This window comes from Crocuta crocuta, unplaced genomic scaffold (assembly GCF_008692635.1).
Source record: "Crocuta crocuta isolate KB4526 unplaced genomic scaffold, BGI_CrCroc_1.0 scaffold83, whole genome shotgun sequence".
NCBI classification, from domain to species: domain Eukaryota; kingdom Metazoa; phylum Chordata; class Mammalia; order Carnivora; family Hyaenidae; genus Crocuta; species Crocuta crocuta.
In genome coordinates this window covers 1,633,128-1,645,478 of record NW_027529638.1, presented here as the reverse complement: position 1 = coordinate 1,645,478, position 12,351 = coordinate 1,633,128, and the positions used below count along the sequence as shown (strand labels likewise).

The window sequence follows — 12,351 nt, the reverse complement described above, 5'->3', positions numbered from 1 at the left end:
CAATTGATTTTTTTAAAGGAAGTGCTAAAGCCTCCTCAGTACAGATCTTAGTATAAACCCTAAGAATAAGTTATATGCTAAAACTATGTTTGAACCAATTCACACTTCTAATTTTCTGATGCATAATAGTAAAGATTAAGAAACTGATGACACATCCTTTTAATATTTTTCAAAGAACAGTGTCAATTTTTAATTATTCAAGTAATTAAAATAGACATTATTTTTAATTTTGAGAGATTATTTTCTGATTACTACTGTTGGTCATTTGAATGATCCTTATATTGTGTCCACTAGAATGGTTCTAGTAAAACATTTCTTCAGTTTAAAGCTGCTCTAAAGAAGTGCTTGTTCTTAGAGATGTTCTTTAAGGAAAAAAGGAAGGAGGAATGTGATTTGAAATTGTGTGCTATCTTCCTCCTCCCATATTTTGCTCAATCTTTTCCTTTTTCTAACTTCTATTCAACTTTAAGAAGAACACAAGAGATACTCCTTTGAAAGCATTATCGACTACTTGAACCTGTCACCATCACCAAACAGACCAATCTACTTCAATTTGAGCCCCAGCTCTTAGAGTATTCACTGAAATCACAAATAGAATGTCCATGTTGTTGACATTTATTTGATCTAGTTTAGCCCTCATCTTAATTAACCAGGGCTGACATGCAGTTCAGGTTCTCTGGTTGTTCACCTACTTCTCAATTTTCTCCCAAGTCACTGAAATCCATATCCACAGCTTCAATTACTTCTAGAGGTAGATTACTCATTTCTTGAGTTACATATAAGAGCATTAGAGGGTCTACACCACATTCCCTTCCCCACATAAGTTAAAAGCCAGCTAAGAAACAATCACAGGAGAAGACAAATGGAGGATCAGCATGTTAAGCTGTATTACTGGCAGACTCCACAGAGTACGGGTTTTATCTCTGAATGAAATAGGTTTGCAGCATACCACCCTTGAAAAGGACAGATTTGTCTGTTTTCCCAAACTGGAAGGACAACTTCAAGCCTCTCTCAAGCAGCAGAGACTCAGTAATTAAGCTCATAAGCTCTCTACAGATAAATAGAAATATCTTACTCTACCAAAAAATGGGAGACAGAGACAGAGTGAGGTAGAGAGGGAAAGAGATGGACAGGAAGATGGAGAAGGAAGAGAGAAGGGGAGAGGAGAGAGATATGCTGATATCAGTTTCTTCTCCCGAAAGCATTAAGCAGATAATCTTTCCACTTACACTAGAGAGGACTGAGTAAATGGTAAGGCCAAAGGTTCAGCATATTATTGTTTTGAGAGTTCTTCCCCATAGAAATATAAGACCAGGAAAATGAAATGACCTACCATTTATGGTGTTTCAACAAACATTAAACTCATGTCCTTTTTGAGGAGATGGACGGATAAATCCCAACTCCATCATCTATTTAAGCAAGTAAGATGTTATCCTCCAGATGTTATCCTAGACATCTTTTTTTTTTTGCTTTTTATAAAACCATTAGTCTTTCATTTCTATCTTATCCAATAATTAAATATTGAATCTACCTCCACTTTCTTCTGTCCAAGCTACCACCACCGTTCTCTTAGTCCACTCTTCTACATATACTCTTAGCCCTCTACATTATAGCCAGAGTGACATTTTAAAAATGAAAATATAGTCAGGTCACAATCTGCTACTTCCACCCCAGCTCTGTCCCATTGTTCTCATACCCTTTACATAACCTAATGTCTTTAATGGCCTGTTCTTCACCTGTCATTTGGCCTCATTTTATACCACATTCCATTTTATTCTGTTCACCAGCAATTTTAGCCTTCCCTTAGCTTACAGAATTTACCAAACCCTTTCCTGCTACAGGGCTTATGAACATGCTCACCTCTATCAACTATAATTATTCTTCAAATTTCAGCTTCCTCAGAGAAGCATCTCTAACCACTAAGACTACCTGGGAATCATCTGTTACACAATGTAATAGCTGAGTGTATTGCTCCTTCTTATCACATATAACTGTCATGATTTTTTATTTTTATTAATTATTTGAATGATAATCACCTCTTCATATTATGGCACGTAAGAAGATAAACACTTGAACTCTATTATATCTAGTGCTTAGGACATACCTGGTATTGAAAATAACATTTGTGGAGTTAGTGAATAAGTGATAATCACTGCATCTTCACCTCTCTATTATAATTTATACACTTTACTAGAGTATGAGTTCTTTGAGAGTAGGAGCTTTATATTTCCCCTACTTGAATTCTTTTATATTTCATACTGTTACCATCATTTATTATTTACTAATCTAAACTCAATCTGAAGTTGTCAGTACAAAGTACAATTAAGAAAAGAAAAAAAGAACCAGTAGTTCTAGATAATCTAGGAAATTAACTTTGGCATTAGGTTTCAAAGTATGGTACCCTCAAATCATCTTCACAGGGTTTCTAAATCTTCTATTATCTATATTTAGAATTTTTTTAATTTAGGATTTTTAAATGTATTTCAAGTCCAACTTCTATTATTTATGGAAATATAATCATGTATTCTCTTTATCAAAGGGAAAATTATTTTCATGAATTACCACATTATCATTAATAAACTAGTTGACAATTATTTTTGTTACCTCTTTAAACATTAAAATGATCTATCTTTGCTGTAGAGTTTAGTGCAATTTAGTATACATGAGATCATGTACATGAAACTAATTTGTTAAAAATAAAATGATATAGGAAGAAGAATTATTGCTAAAATCAGCAATTCCATTAGGATATATCAGCAATGATACAGGTAAATAAAATATTAGATGAAAAAGCATATAAGTCAGAAACTACTTTTCATTTGTAAGTTATAACAAATAATTCTGTAGGTTAAGGATGACTCATTTAATTTATCTTGATCTTTCCCAGTAAAAAGTAATGCAGGGTAAAAAGTATGTTCTGGATATCCTAACAAACTTCTCTTATATAGGATATCCTAACACAAGTGGAGTGAAAAACATTTTTTTTATGAAGTCATAAAAGCTGAGACACATTATCATGACATTACAATCAATCCCTGAGATTTTAAGTTCATGTTTAATTTTAATTATAAAACATTATATCGAGTGAGAGTTCTCCTATAAAAATATCAGTCTTGGATGTAACCCTAAATATAGCATAACAATGAAAATTAATGCTATTAGATGAATATCCTACAAACAGAAACTAAATATGAGGGGGAAAAAATCTCCATGCAGAATGTAAATGCTATACTATAGAATTTATAACCAGGACAAACCCTGGAGATATACAGGTATTTCCAAGGAGAAGTTAATTTCTAGACTAACTCTTCACAACCAAAAGTTTTTCTTTGTTCCAGCTTCTAGGGAAGCTCATAACCATCACGGACATAATCAGCCACATGATGACTCAGCTCCCTCTGGCTTTCTGTTTCTACCTCAAATTCAATCTACTGTTCATCCTTTCAATTATTATGTGAATGATTATGTTGACTTGCTCCTTCCTCTTCCCCTTCTCTACCCCCCTGCCCCGCCCCCGTGGCTTCTGTTTATGTAATATTTACTCTGAAAATCTCCAAACATGCATTAACAGTCATCTATTTCCTTTCCCTGCTACTAAGGCACTGTGGTCAAAATCATAAAAGCTTTACAAATTTGGGCCCCCATAGATTCAATGTGTTCAGACTCTTTTTTTGGATCTTCAGGGCTTCCTGATAATCCTTCTATTTATCTCTAGTAAGCTTTGTCTTTATACCCCTCAAACAAGTGTTCATAACTTTTATCCTTCTGATAAAGCCTTACCTTTCCACTACCTATTGTCTCAGACAATGGTATTATTCTCTACTTCACTGAGAAAACAGACAGCATAATGTAGTAAAGTCCTGAAATTAATGTTTTCTAGTCTACAAATTTACTTATTTATGATGTCAACCTCACTACAAGTCACCAGTCTCAGGGCAAAGCTATTCTGTATTATCAGATGATCTATGATTCCTATTTTGTTATATATTTTCAATCTCTCTCGAGTTTTTTACTATAACCTTACTTCAGCCCATTTTAAATTTAATCTTTTTTAAATTTTGTAATGTTTATTTATTTTTTGTGAGAGTGACAGAGCACAAGAAAGGGAAGGGCAGAGAAAGAGGAGACACAGAATCCAAAGCAGGCTCCAGGCTCTGAGCTGTCAACACAAAGCCCTATGCAGGGCTCAAACCCATGAACTGTGAGATCATGACCTGAGCCAAAGTCGGACGCTTAACCAACTGAGCCACCCAGGCGCCCCTTAAATTTAATTTTATCATGCCTAGGTTATTCCTACATTTAAAAAATCCCCTGGCAGTCCCAGAGCCTTCTCTAGCACAATTTAGCCTACTCCTCCTCACAATCTGTAGACACAATCTCTCTTTTCTTAAAATCAGTTTATCCTTGAAAACACTACAGTCTAAGCTGCTTTAGTCAATATTGCAACAAAACTGCCACTACTAACATCAGTAGAATCTCCCAGATACATTTATTGAATACAATAAACAATTACTTTTTTTTGAGACTCTTCAATTATCATTTTCCAGAATAATAATCTCTCCCACTGTTCCTCTTTAAAATCCTTCACAATCACTTTGCATATGCAAACCTCTTAAATAGTGGCATTCCTCAACATATAATTGTTGTTTCTGTAGACTGTTTTGGCTGCTTATCACTTTGGCACCTTTTCTTACCTTTTGATTTTTACTGAATGTCTAATCTTTCTCCTTTAGCCCACATCCATAATCTTACTGACTTGAATAGTGCATTAGCACCACAAACTCAAGGTCTAAATCTTGTATTCTTCCACGTCCTCCATCATTCAGATTATCAACAGGTCTCAACCTAGCATTTACAACTTCCCATGAATTGGATCCTTCTTCAACATACACGGTTTAATTTTAAACCAACTTATTTTAAATACATTTACAATCAACAAAAATATACGGAATCCTTGGTATCCTTAGAGACACCAAGATGCATGAGCCACAGGCCTCCTCTGAAGAAACTCATAAAAATTTATACAATATATTGTAAATAAATGCAAAAATACACCTGTGTACAAGGTAAAGAGAGAATACAGAAGAATAACAGAAGTAAAACAAAAGAATGCTCCTTAGGACTGTTAAAAGAAAATTTTTGAAAGTAATGACCTTCACTTCGGGTTGAAGGTCACATTGCTCCATTGAACAAAGGAGAGAAGGACACTTATTACAGGTAAAGGAAACACAAGTGCAAAGAAATAAAAGTCTGAAATGCCAGGATATGCTTGGTGACCTATAAGCAATTCAGTGTTTCTGCCTTGTAAAGTGATACAGGGTATGTGGATGGGCTAATGATGCTAAACAAAATGGCAAGAATGAATATGCATCATTATTACAAGTTTTTAGTTAATGAAGTTTATGTATAATAGATTGATGTGAAAATAGAGAAGAATAAGATGTGATTAACTCACAGAATTATTTATTTCTAAATTTAAAATTGCTTTAGATGATAAATGAAAATCTTTGAGATTAAATAAAAGACAAGTATAAAAATTACCAATCAACATTATTGAAAAATTATTATCAAGGGCAAAAAAAATGAATTGTTTTCTTTTTCTTTTCCTTCACTTCTACATTTTCAAGACTGGGAGATTCAGGAAAGAAACTTATTAATACTTTCATACTTTATGTCACAAAGAATTTGCTTTTATGATGAAACACAAATGCTCTTCTTAAACATGCAATAAATCAGTGGCATATAGCTCCAATTTAGAAATGGTTTTATTTCAAATATTGAACTGCAAGTAATACTTCTAACTTTTTTCCTGAAAGAATCAGAATATAAATGATGTTTACTTTTCTAGGCTATCTCACAAAAACTAATTTAAATCATACACACACACACACACACACACACACACACACAATATATTTCCAAGGAAAACAGAAAGTAAATATTTTTGGTGAATAGATGATGGATCTTGGATCTGAAAATGTGGAGAAAGAAAAGAGAACACTATACTATACACACCTGAAGTACAAATTTATTATACATGAAATGCCTTGCTAGAGAGGCTGAAGACAGCATACAAAAATCCTTACAATGCAACAGAGGAAAACTGTAAAAAGCAAATGTACTGAAAATCAAGAAAAGGGGAAATTACTATAGGATGAAAGACAACACCAAGAATGAGCAGAAAGCACAGCAAGTTTTACAAATGTTTCATAATGTTTCCATAGAAAAATCCTCAAGATCCACTATGTAAAAATAAAACGGAGGGGTGAGGGGTGGAGTCAAATGAAAGGACTTCAGGTATATGATTTTCTGCTGGAATGGCTGAGTCAATATTTTTTTAACTTATCAGAGAAATAGCCAGACCAATGCTGATATTAATGACAGACACAAACACACTACAGGATAGAACTCATGCTGAGAAGACATTAATTGCCTTGTTCAGTCATCATAACAATCCTGTGATAGGTACTATAGATCTATAAACTCTTAGATACAATTCTGAAATCCAAAACCACAATAAAAACCAAAATTTGTTTTTCTGTTTCTTTTTTCATAAATCTGACACATAAACCCTTTAGGTGGGAAATACTGACCTAAAGTGAGGTCAAATTATTTAGTTTTCATTTATTTCACTGTATCTTTGAAATATGTTATCTTTGAAAAAGTACAAAAATTGCTGCAGCAGATCTGAAGTTATTACATATTGTGTAGATATGTTTCATATTACTTTTCTAAAAGTCCAGTAGTTCTGAATTCTGTAATATATCTTCCCCCAAGAGTTTCAGATAAAGGACTGTTAACCTGTATTGCTATATGCATTTCCTAAGTGAAAGAAGAGAAACCCAAGATCACACATTCGAAATGTGTCCAAGGTAAGATCTGAATTCATGTATAACTTCAGGATTTAAGATCTTATTCAATATGTATACTGCCCTGTATAAAGTGTTTATAGTAGAATTTCGCTTCATGAAACTAGTGGAGCGCCTGGGTGGCGCAGTCGGTTCAGCGTCTGACTTTGGCTCAGGTCATGATCACACGGTTGGTGGGTTTGAGCCCTGCGTCGGGCTCTGTGCTGACACTGGAGCCTGTTTCAGATTCTGTAACTCCCTCTCTCTCTGACCCTCCCCTGTTCATGCTGTATCTCTCTCAGAAATATTTTTTTTTTAATTTAAAAAAGAGATTGTGTATAAATTATTCAATTTATACTTGCCAATGCTCTGGAAAACTATAAGGACTGCACACAAAATAGGTGTACAGTGAACAAACGTCTGTGGATACATGAATTTTATCTGTCAACTCAGCTTTTTGTAGACACTGACATACAGTGAGTTTCAAAATATAGTTCCTAACAAGGAAAACTCTGCTATGTTCAGTTAAATGCACTGCTATGGCTGAAGAGTCCACACTGGCAGTGTAACAATAAATTTGCCTTGTGAAGGAGAAAAATAATGAAACTATGTGCCTAAATGTGAAGACCACTACACAAAAATATAAGATTGAAGAGTTTTCAAGGGTAAGTCAAAGATGCTTCCTAGTAAGTCATGTTAGGTCTGTTCTAACACATAAAGTTTAATGGCATTCCAAAGGATATGGCCACAATTAGAATAGCCTGGAAAATGACTACACAGCTACATCAGACTTGGATATAACAATTATATTTTCTTATAAAACAATCTGATGAGACTTATGAACGAGAGAGGCCATAACCAGGGCATTATTATAGCCATATCCAGATTCTCTCTTTATTAGGAATCCAGACAGTAGAGAAAAGCCAGTTTAATACCTGAAGTCAAAATAATGTGGCAAGTTTTTCACAACATAAACAACAAAAAAGATCAGCAGTGACTGGGACAGGGGCACACACTCTGAACAAACTCTAAGTATGCCAACTGTACCTCTCTCTCCTCATTCTGAGGCTATCTGTAGTGGTATTGAACTCTAATATGTAGGAAGGAGTTTCATATTTTCCTAACTTAATAATTGGATCAATTTCATGTGTCTTAAACACAAATATAAAATACATTTACTACACACAGTTTTTATTTATGTTGAATGTATTTCATTTTCACATATTATTATATGTTTTACAATACCAGCATCTGATGTCTGTTAAAAAGTCAAGTTCCTGAATCTTCTTGTGTCCCAATTTTGAGAAATGGGTGTTTGAAACAGTGATTATTAAATTCACATACAAAAGTAGCACTTTCTAAAAATAAAAACAAAGCAAAGCAAAACAAAACAAAAACTCTTAAATACATAGAACTGGTGGTTGCAAGAGGAAAGGAAGGTGGGGCGACTGGTAAAGTAGATGAAAGGAATTTTTAAAAAAGAGAGAAAAACTGTCTGAGACACGATGAATTTTAAGTTGAGTGGCATAATGTATGCAAAAGTAATAAATATCTATAAACCAATTACGCTGGCCACATACGGTATACTATAGTTCTCTGGAGTTAATATGCGGTCTCTAGAATCTTGTGTGGTTTCTTTGAAGATGTCTCATTAAAAGAATGGGGAATATGTTAATGGAACGACAACTCAGTCACATTTAGAGGAAAGGAGGCCCTCTCTCTCCATGCCACTGCTCCTATGACACAGTTTTTTCTTTTGTTTTCTAGCTCAGTTACCACAAACCAAATTATAAGGAAAAATACAAAAAGAAGTAAAAAGAAAAAATTCAAATAAGGAAATAAGAAGAAATGACATGAAAATAGAGCTTTAAAACAAAATAAATAGACATGAATTAGAGACCTAAAACTCTAAAAGATCCCAATGCTGAAAGATGAAATAGATGAGTATCATAGAAAATATATAATACCTTTAAAGGAATTATGATACATTAAAATCATATAAACTTGTCAATATAAGTTAAAAAGTTAAAGCCAGGAGAATTTAAAATTGGGAAAATTTTACACTTCAGAGATAGAGGACTAAGAATATGAAATAAAATACCAAACATATTTGAATATAAAAATATAACATTTCAATGTATAAGTATGACTGCATACAACAGAGAAGTTTAAAATAATGCAAAAGTGGGGTGCCTGGGTGGCTCAGTCAGTTGAACATCAATCAGACTTTGGCTCAGGTCATGATCTCATAGTTCATGGGTTCAAACCCCATGTCGGGCTCTGTGCTGACAGCTCAGAGCCCGAAGCCTGCTTCGGATTCGGAATCTGTGTGTGTAGGTGTGTGTGGGTGTCTCTCTCTCTCTCTCTCTCTCTCTCTCTCTCTGCCCCTCTCCCACTCATGCTGTGTTTCTGTCTCAATAATAAACATTTTAAAATAAAATAAAATAAAATAAAATAAAATAAATAAAATAAAGCAAAAGAGGGGCACTGGGTGGCTCAGTCCATTAAGCGTCTGACTTCAGCTCAGGACATGAACTTGCAGTTTGTGGGTTCCAGCCCCGTGTTAGGTTCTGTGCTAACAGCACAGAGCCTGGAGCCTGTTTCACATTCTGTGTCTCCCCCTCTTTGTTGCTCCCCTACTCATACTCTGTCACTGTCTCTCAAAAATAATAAATAAAGATTTTTAAATTTTTTTAAATAATGCAAAAGAAGAGCTATTAGCAAAACAGAATATATGAATGTAATACTGCACCAGTTCTGCCACACAGCCAGTGTAGCAGGCTTAAAGATTAAAGCAAATTGAACATGCTTCCTTACTGAAAACAAATGTTCAAAGTGGTAAAAAAATAAAATAAAAAATTAAAAAAGGGTATAGACAAGGTGCACAGTCCCAGAGCTTTATGTTTCCTAGGGGTGTTCTCTGTGTAGCAGTAGAATCTCCCTAACTGAAATCCTACGGGATAGGGGGAAAGAATGCCATTAGACTCCCCACCTCCAACAACTTCCACCAACTCCCAAAGGTTTAATAATGTATCTATTCTATTTATAACCTCCCAGGATCAACTCCCTCATAGAGAATGGCTTCCCCAGCCCTGCAGACCTCCCCAACTAACTTTAATTTAGGAATTGAACTGATTTAAATTCCCTTTCCCCATCCCTATCCCCTAATATTTTTAAGACCCTTCGTTTATATTGTTTTTACACAGCCTCCTTATTTCTCAAGGCGAAGGTAGCAAAGTGTAACAGAAATCACAGTAAAGTGTGTTAAGTGATGAGGGGTAAGGGGCAGAGAGATAAATGCCATGAACAGATCCAACTTTCCTACCTCATTAGAATATCAGGATACAAAGGGCACCTGTGTGGCTCAGTTGGTTAAATGCATGACTTCAGCTCAGGTAACGATCTCACAATTTGTGAGTTCAAGCCCCTCATTGGGCTCTGTGCTGACAGCTCAGAGCATGGAACCAACTTCAGATTCCATGTCTCCCTCTCGCTCTCTGTCCCTCCCCCACTTGCACTCTATCTCTCTCTGAAAAATAATAAAATAAACATTAAAATTTTTAAAAAGTGTATCAGGATAGAGAAGGGACATGGTCACATTTGAAGATAGACATTAGAGTTTTGTAAGTAACTCTGTGTTACAGGCCTTTTACCTTTAGCTATTGATCTCAAAGTCCTTTTTTTTCCTAGCCAGAACTTGGCCAGAGTACTGCCCATGTCTGATAGTCATACAATTCTTTTTCCAGGATTCTCTGAACCTCAGGTATACGAAGTAGTGGTTGGCTTAGGCAGGAGGAGGGAATAAAGATGCCCTCTAAATGAAACCAAAGGGAGAAAAGTTCAAAATTTATTTAGAAAAACTTCCAAACTTCTTTGCATAAAAAAAAAAAAAATTAATATTTTCCATCTATTTAACATGTTGGGTGATCTTCAGCTTTTCTAAATAGAGTGGTGCTCTGAGCAACTGCCCAGCTGGTCTGCCACTTATTCAGGCTTTATTTATGTTCAAGTGTATATAAGCAAATACAATCCATTTAAGGAGTCATTAGTAACACTCACTGGAATAGTCCCCGTTCTACACACACACACACACACACACACACACACACATTTCCCTTGCCCTACTTTTGTTAACTTCTAGAAATGTTTCTTTGTTTCTTGCCAGACCAAGAGGAAAAGAAATCTTGCTCCCGTGAAATACAAAAGCCTACATGACTTTACACGGCTCTGTCTCATCTGTTTACATTTCTTTCCAAACTGCCATGACCCTTTCTCACCAGCACGTTTCTAATGGCAGAATTAACAGCAGGTCAGTGTGTGCTTGGCTGTTAAAAATGGGTATCCAATTTTTTTTAATTAAAGAAAATACAGATTGGGGCGCCTGGGTGGTTTAGTTGGTTAAGCTTCCGACTTTCGCTTAGGTCATGATCTCACGGTTCGTGGGTTCGAGCCCCGCGTCGGGCTCTGTGCTGACTGCCAGCTCAGAGCCTGGAGCCTGTTTCAGAGTCTGTGACTCCCTCTCTCTCTGACCCTCCCCTACTCATGCTGTCTCTCTCCTAGAAATAAATAAAACATTTAAAAAAAAAAAAAGAAAATACAGATTTCATAACAATATACCTGACATTTTGTTGATGCTAATCTATATTATTTTTAATAATTTGCATGAAAAACTCCTTAATTATGAAAGACTATAGTGACTTCAATTTTTTCCCAGACAGAAAGCTTAAATGTGGGACTATGTGGTTAGAAAGAGGAGACCAGTAAGCCCCCCTACTCTTCAGGGAAAAAAGCTCTAGGTACTTCCCAAGGCAAAATGTCCCCATTCATTTGCAGATAATTCTCTCTCTCTCCAATCTTCTGTTACTACCTTTTTCAAATTCTAATCATTATGCTTAACATCTCTGGGTGTTTCATAAAAACACTACAATGATAGTGACTTGCTTGACTTTTGAGATATTTATAAAACCAAAGGCCTGAAATTTACAGGAATAAATGTGCTTTTATTATTTTACAATTATTTAATGTTATTTAATGTTAATGTTGTATGATTCGTACTCCCATTTCTAAAAAGGAATTGATGTAGTTATACTGCAGTATATTTCCAGTATAAAGGAAATATGACTTTATGAAATACTTTCATATGTAGAAATATTTTTGTATTTCTGAATTTAGGCTATGACCTATTTTTTAGACCAGATTCAGGGACATTTTTATCCTATTCAAAATCTTCCTCCTCATATATTGGTATGTTGAAACTCTACACGTATTAAAACATGAATTACATACAGATATCTGAGACAGCAAGCATAAAAAGACCTTATCCTCTGTAGCACAGAATGGAGAACTACTTCGGTATATTGAACTATCTAATCCCTTTTATGTATATATTTTTTTAATTTTACTCTTTTCCTTTTCTACATACAGCATTTACCAAAATTTGTAATTATGTAATTGTATATATGGTTATTATTGCAATCTCTATCTCCTCTAATAGAATGTCAGT

At 34.8% G+C, this 12,351-nt stretch overlaps 1 protein-coding gene across 3 annotated transcripts in view; it reads right to left on the bottom strand.

Annotated features, from left to right (window-relative positions):
- The window catches only part of GRID2 (glutamate ionotropic receptor delta type subunit 2), a 1,445,111-nt gene that overhangs the window by 1,327,736 nt on the left and 105,024 nt on the right, over positions 1-12,351 (bottom strand). The gene's annotated exons all lie outside the window — the stretch shown is intronic.